Source organism: Osmerus eperlanus, chromosome 19, assembly GCF_963692335.1.
Source record: "Osmerus eperlanus chromosome 19, fOsmEpe2.1, whole genome shotgun sequence".
In the NCBI taxonomy this organism is placed as follows: Eukaryota; Metazoa; Chordata; class Actinopteri; order Osmeriformes; family Osmeridae; genus Osmerus; species Osmerus eperlanus.
Genome location: NC_085036.1, coordinates 8,828,652 through 8,836,356, shown reverse-complemented (window position 1 = coordinate 8,836,356; position 7,705 = coordinate 8,828,652).

The following is a 7,705-nucleotide window of genomic DNA, read 5'->3' as shown; positions in this document are numbered from 1 at the left end:
GCACTAGGAGAGCCGCCTGAGAAGGGGGATAAGAGACCCCCAGAGATCGGGTAGGGTCTCTCTGGGAAGGGGCCGTCCGTCAGAGGTGTGAGTCGGAGAGAGACCTCGCCGGAGATATCAGCCGCCTCGGATGAGAGACGCTCGGGGTCGGACCACCGTCGACGTTGATGGATTCACCCTGTCGATCAGGAAACACACGCTTTGGAGAGGTGCTGGGGAAATGGGCTTCCTGCCTCGTCAGTACAGACACCCAGTAAACTGCAGTTGGACATCTCCAAAGGGATCGTAACGTGCCATAACACACGTTACTTATCAAAAGAAGACAAAGAAAAACAGCGATGAATGGAATCTGTCAAAGCATCCAGGATTTGTTTTCTGTTCCATCCTTGTGAAGCTTATCTCCAAAATGTCAAGGATACGTGGAAATATTTGGAAATGAGTTTGTGTCATAGCAAGTTATAGCAGGGCCAATTCACACCCTGGTCTCTGGGGGAGGGAGTGTCACTTGGCAGGGGTGTCTTGGGAGCACAGGGGCATATAAAGTAGAGTGGTGATTGCGTAGCCTGGGCTGGCCAGGGGCAGAGGCAGGGGCAGGGGCGGATACAGGGGCGGTGGTGTCAGTTGGCTGGGCCTGAAAGGGTGGAGCTCTCTGTGCTGTAACCCAGTACCTGTGAAAGTGTGGCCCCTTAATCCCTGGAACACGTCAAAGCTTTCAGCAGGGACCTGCAGAACGACAGTTAGGATGTGAGGCCAACCAGTGGCCCTGATGCCTTTGTCTGAGGTTAAGGCAGGGGCAACATGCCACTCTGTCTTGTTCTTAGGATGAGTACTCCTTCTTGTCAACTCACTTGATAATAACAAGGTACATCAAGGATTGAATTCTCTCTCTCTCGAGTTTCCACCAGTTCCCGCGGTTAACCTGGAAACTGAGCTCTGAAGTCATCTCTCTCGCTGAGTAAACAACTAAGTAAGACTGTTTAAAGGTGCAGTCCACGAGTTTTTCCCACACACTCCCTACGTGTTCCTGTTATGGAGGGTAAGTGCCGTAATCAGTTTCCTGGCTTCCTTTCGGTTGCCTTGGTTACTCACGTCTTTGAGGTTTGTCAGTCAACAACAGGCTTGTTTAATTATCTCAACTCTGGGGGCAGAATGTGTTGTCGGAAAACATGACTAAAGTGAAGAATAAAATGCCACAAACTGTGATAGATGGCATGGATTCATTAGACAGACCTGATGTTATTGTGTAGCCTTGTAGATCATTCAAACTGTTTTGCCGGTGTGTTGCAAGTGTGTCTGTTTGTAAGTGTATGTCTGCAATTATTTCTGTTGTGTAAGTAGTCACTTCCTTTGTCGTGGCCTTGTCTTCCAGTGTTACAAAAGTTCCCTAAAGACTAGCACCAAAATAGAAGTTAAAATGTTTCCAGAATTTCTCTGGAAAGTATACAGTTCTGCACATTCCATATCTATATCAAAGGCAGCTGTTAAGTTGCTATATGGATTAAAGAAACACTATCATACATTTGCATCAAAATAAACAATGTTAAAATAGCCCTGTAAGAAGAAGTCACCATGCTTTCTTTATAATCCACAATGATAAAGTAGGATTTGTCAATCTTCACATTACAACAGACTTTGATTCTGTGTCCGGTTTCAGTGTAAAGCCTGTAATAACCATAAAGTTAATGGCGTAACCATGCTATTTTATGATTAAAGAAAAGAAAAATATCAATTTCAAGGGCTCCTAATGGACTACTGGTGTGACAGCAGAAACTCTGGAACGTTCTAGAGGTTTCATTTACATCCTTGACACACCACTGGCCACCAACAATAGCTGTATCCGTTGCATTCTTTACGGTCAAACCTAATAAAAACATGATGGGCAAGCGGGAATACCCCGTCTTATTTTGCAGTGAGTCCTGGTTGGAATCCATTGCTACTAATAACAAAAGAATACCAACAAGGATGTAAAATATACTTCAGTAGCCTGACCTTCAGACCACACTCTGAAGTCTACCATTTCAGGAGCTGTTGTGATTGACAGGGCTAGGCATTATTGCCTTTCAGTTCTTAAAGACACCGAAAGTCTTTTGAACCCCAGATATTTTCTTCCCTTAGCTTCATCTATGGTGGTTCCCCCTGCTTTCCCTTTATTTATGTCTCTCTCTTTCTTTCTTGAACAATGACAGGCAGAAACCACATTGATTCTGTCCTCCATCAGCCAGACGGAGAGCTGTTGTGTTATGGAAGCTCTGCTGGATCGGTCCACTTATGCAACGCTGGATTTCATAAGTTCCTGAAAAACAACAATTTGTCGGGAGTTCTTCTCTGGTATCAATTGGTAAGAGAATAGATGGTGAGCAGAACAAGAGGAATGAGGAGGGTCTGCCAAACTGTCCGCAGAGCTAGAGTTGGAGCCAAGGCCGGGTTTGCTGGAAGAGTCCAGAACTGTAGAACCACGGCATGTTCTTCCTCCTTTACAATAAGTAGGCCATGTGGCATTCTAGATTGACATGGAATGCTGGCCCACAAGAACACTCTTAACCCCTATCATACAATGAGTGTGTGCGTGTGTGTGTGTGCATGTGTGCAACTGTACTGTAAATGGGTGTGCAAAGACTGGTAAATAATAGAATACAGACTGCCAGGAGAATGGTAGCTTTTGGCACATATCATTTAAGTTCTTACCAAAGGGTTGCACAATTTGAGTTACGCAATTTTCTGCCCATTGAAAAACCTAATAAAATACACCATAAATGAAATAAATAAATAAAAACTCCTGGAGACGTTAGAATTTATAGTTATTTGTGTTGCTTAAAGATGGTCATTCAAATAGACCCTAATGTGTTTCCTCAGCTGTACGCAAACTGACATTTTTATCGAGCCATATTTAGATCCAAGTATTTTATGTACTCCCAATAAAATTCCCAATTTGACATGAAGCAAGTGAATGGAAGCCATCCACAGTAAATATGACAAGTGGAAAGGAATGATGAAGAAGGTGGATAACGGAGAAAGTGTAGACGACAGCCGTATTATGCAGGACCTGGCACAGCTGATGATATTGTGGCGCTGATGGACCGTGGACCAATCAGCTGTGATGGTTGAATGGAACTATAGCTTGGCAGATTACGACGTCTTGAGTGAATGTTCCCTGGTATCACAGACCAGAAACCCAGTGCGATAGGATATAGAGAAAGATTACAGTAAGAGTTAAGGAAGACTGAGGCCCTATGAGATTAAAGACATTTATGGTACACGGTGTATGCTTGTTGAACTTTTATCTAAAGTTTGAAAATGGGAATAGAGTTACATTTGACATGTTTGGTCACACAGAATGCTGATAAAGATGTTCACGTCCTGTTGCCACTTTCCTTCTCTTGAGTGGCCATATCCTACAGCGGTTACAACAAACAAATAACATAAGCTCTCAACTCCTAAGAGGAAATACAGAGTTGTCCCAGAAAGAGTTTGCCACTAAACTGTTTACAGTTTAGTGGCAAAGTTTGAAAAGTCTGAAAGTAGACCAGAGACATTTAGTTAGAAATGAAGCTGACAGACTGATGAATAGTTTGCTGAAAATAAAGACTCCAGACCCATATCTTAAACCAACTTTTGGGTTTGGCCATCCTGGGCGGCCCAGTGTTGCCAGTAGATATGCAAAGCAATTGGAAACTTGAGAAGCAGAAATGTCGCAAAAGATTTCTCCCTTGATCAATCACCAGCGGAGGGAACTTCTCCAGACCAATGTGGGTCATAGGCACGTCCTTTAAACGGCCCTCCTTGGTACTGTGCTGGAATCCTGATGTGGAAGCTATTCTGCCTTCTCCGAGTTTAACTGCTTTCATACGCAGCTGACAGGACTTCAAACAGTCTCCTGGTGGAGGGAGTCATTCAGTACCTGCTGAGAAGATATATTGGGATGCCAGGACCCCAGACCTTTGACCTCACCTACTGATCCCGCAACAGACTCACTCTCTTTTTCATCCCATCCCTCTATTTTCCCACTCACTTCCATTCTCTGTGGTGTCTTTCATTCCTGTATCTCCACAGACCTCCCTGTCTCTCTCTCTCTCTCTCTCTCTCTCTCTCTCTCTCTCTCTCTCTCTCTCTCTCTCTCTCTCTCTCTCTCTCTCTCTCTCTCTCTCTCTCTCTCTCTCTCTCTCTCTCTCTCTCTCTCTCTCTCTCTCTCTCTCTCTCTCTCTCTCTCTCTCTCTCTCTCTGTCTCTCTCTCTCTGTTCACACAGCTGCCTGTGACCACACCTCACACTCTGTAGACCAGAATTGTACGTGTAAGGCCTCGGGTGAGTGGGGTTCCTCTGATCTTAACACACCTGGGACCTCACTACACGAGACCGTTAGCACTGTACAGTCCAAAATAAGATTGCTTAACTGGATTCAGACATGCCACATGGTGCTGGATAGACCAATACTGACAGTGACCATGTGGTTCTCATTAAAGGATGAGCTGTGACTGTCTACACCCAGGTGTCTGTGTTTAGCCTAAACCTACAGCAGGATGTGTGTCGGTCATAGTCCTCTATGAGTCACATGTTTCTTTGACTGCAAAACAATCAGCCAAATATCAGATGGCATATCTCATGAACGAACTTCTGGCCAAGTAAAGCCCGCCATGGAACAGACTTGTACTGACTGTGTTTGTGGGAAAACCATGTCATGATGACCACTGTACTAGTCACTGGCCTTTAGACTGAAAACACTGTAAGGGCTGTATAAAAACCAGCCTATCAATTGATGTTCACTACTAGAGCCACTACGATGCCTGAGCAAGAACAACACCCTCTCTCCTCCCCACACCCTCTCTCCTCTCCTCCCCACACCCTCTCTCCTCTTCACACCCTCTCTCCTCCTCACACCCTCTCTCCTCCCCACACCCTCTCTCCTCTTCACACCCTCTCTCCTCCCCACACCCTCTCTCCTCTTCACACCCTCTCTCCTCCTCACACCCTCTCTCCTCCCCACACCCTCTCTCCTCTCCTCCCCACACCCTCTCTCCTCTTCACACCCTCTCTCCTCCTCACACCCTCTCTCCTCTCCACACCCTCTCTCCTCTCCTCCTCACACCCTCTCTCCTCTCCACACCCTCTCTCCTCTCCACACCCTCTCTCCTCCCCACACCCTCTCTCCTCTCCACACCCTCTCTCCTCCCCATACCCTCTCTCCTCCTCACACCCTCTCTCCTCTCCACACCCTCTCTCCTCCCCACACCCTCTCTCCTCCTCATACCCTCTCTCCTCCCCACACCCTCTCTCCTCTCCTCCTCACACCCTCTCTCCTCCCCACACCCTCTCTCCTCTCCTCCTCACACCCTCTCTCCTCCCACACCCTCTCTCCTCCCCTCCCCACACCCTCTCTCCTCCCCACACCCTCTCTCCTCCCCTCCCCACACCCTCTCTCCTCCCCACACCCTCTCTCTTCCCTCCCCACACCCTCTCTCCTCTCCTCCCCACACCCTCTCTCCTCCCCACACCCTCTCTCCTCCTCACACCCTCTCTCCTCCCCACACCCTCTCTCCTCTCCTCCCCACACCCTCTCTCCTCCCCACACCCTCTCTCCTCCCCACACCCTCTCTCCTCCCCTCCCCACACCCTCTCTCCTCCCCACACCCTCTCTCCTCCCCTCCCCACACCCTCTCTCCTCCCCACACCCTCTCTCCTCCCCTCCTCACACCCTCTCTCCTCCCCACACCCTCTCTCCTCCCCTCCCCACAACCCTCTCTCCTCCCCACACCCTCTCTCCTCCCCACACCCTCTCTCCTCTCCACACCCTCCTCTCCTCCTCATACCCTCTCTCCTCCCCACACCCTCTCTCCTCTCCTCCCCACACCCTCTCTCCTCCCCACACCCTCTCTCCTCTCCTCCCCACACCCTCTCTCCTCCCCACACCCTCTCTCCTCCTCATACCCTCTCTCCTCCCCACACCCTCTCTCCTCTCCTCCCCACACCCTCTCTCCTCCCCACACCCTCTCTCCTCCTCATACCCTCTCTCCTCCCCACACCCTCTCTCCTCCCCACACCCTCTCTTCTCCTCATACCCTCTCTCCTCCCCACACCCTCTCTCCTCTCCTCCCCACACCCTCTCTCCTCTCCTCCCCACACCCTCTCTCCTCTCCTCCCCACACCCTCTCTCCTCCCCACACCCTCTCTCCTCCTCACACCCTCTCTCCTCCCCACACCCTCTCTCCTCTCCTCCCCACACCCTCTCTCCTCCCCACACCCTCTCTCCTCCCCTCCCCACACCCTCTCTCCTCCCCTCCCCACACCCTCTCTCCTCCCCACACCCTCTCTCCTCCCCTCCCCACACCCTCTCTCCTCCCCACACCCTCTCTCCTCCCCTCCTCACACCCTCTCTCCTCCCCACACCCTCTCTCCTCCCCTCCCCACACCCTCTCTCCTCCCCACACCCTCTCTCCTCCCCACACCCTCTCTCCTCTCCTCCCCACACCCTCTCTCCTCTCCTCCCCACACCCTCTCTCCTCCCCACACCCTCTCTCCTCCTCACACCCTCTCTCCTCCTCACACCCTCTCTCCTCTCCACACCCTCTCTCCTCATCACACCCTCTCTCCTCCTCACACCCTCTCTCCTCTCCACACCCTCTCTCCTCCCCACACCCTCTCTCCTCCCCACACCCTCTCTCCTCCTCACACCCTCTCTCCTCTCCTCCCCATACCCTCTCTCCTCCTCACACCCTCTCTCCTCCCCACACCCTCTCTCCTCCTCACACCCTCTCTCCTCTCCTCCCCATACCCTCTCTCCTCCCCACACCCTCTCTCCTCCCCACACCCTCTCTCCTCCTCACACCCTCTCTCCTCCCCACACCCTCTCTCCTCCTCACAGCCTCTCTCCTCCTCACACCCTCTCTCCTCCCCACACCCTCTCTCCTCCCCACACCCTCTCTCCTCCTCACACCTTCAGGATGCCATTGTTGGGGCACTGCAGGTCATCCAACCTACCAGTCACAAGGTCCATTCAGTCTCGTACTGCATGGCTGTGTCTCTATGGGACCAGTTGTGGAGAACTTAAATGAGTCATATGGGAAGAATAAAGTTGAAGTGAGTAGCATACTGTCCACTAGAGCATGTGTACAGAGGAACAAGTCCATCTAATGCCTATAAAGCATCCGCTAAAAAATCTCATCTTTCCTCATGGTGTTATGAGAGGCCTTGCTGTGGTATTGTTACCTATGGTTCGCCGTGGGGGGAAATGTTGTTAAAGCTTATTGTGTGCAAGGGGAGTATTCCTCTTTCCCCCATCTGTCGGGTGTCAGTTACGTCATTCATAGCTTGTAAAGGTAATTATAGAAAGCCACAAAGTGTTCAAGCGTTAATTTAACACAAAGTGTTCATACGAGCTTGTTAGCAGGCTCCGCGGCGCTGACGTCAGCCCTCAGCCATTGTGTCCCGAGGATTTTCATTTCAGGAGGTCCAAAAAGGAGCCTTCATGGTCACTGCGAAGTTATTTCTTCGCCCAGCATATTCCACTGACACCCGTCCAATCCCAATATTGATAGCGCTCCAATGAAATCAGTTCCACACAAATGCGTTTCATGAGCTTCAACATGTGGCCATGGAGCGAGCGATTCAGCCCCCATAAAAGTCAGGGTTTGTGAAGGGGAGGAGAGATCCTGTTTTTGGGGAAGGGGGGCGGGGGGAGACAGACACAGAAGGGGTGATTCTCAGGAATGAGG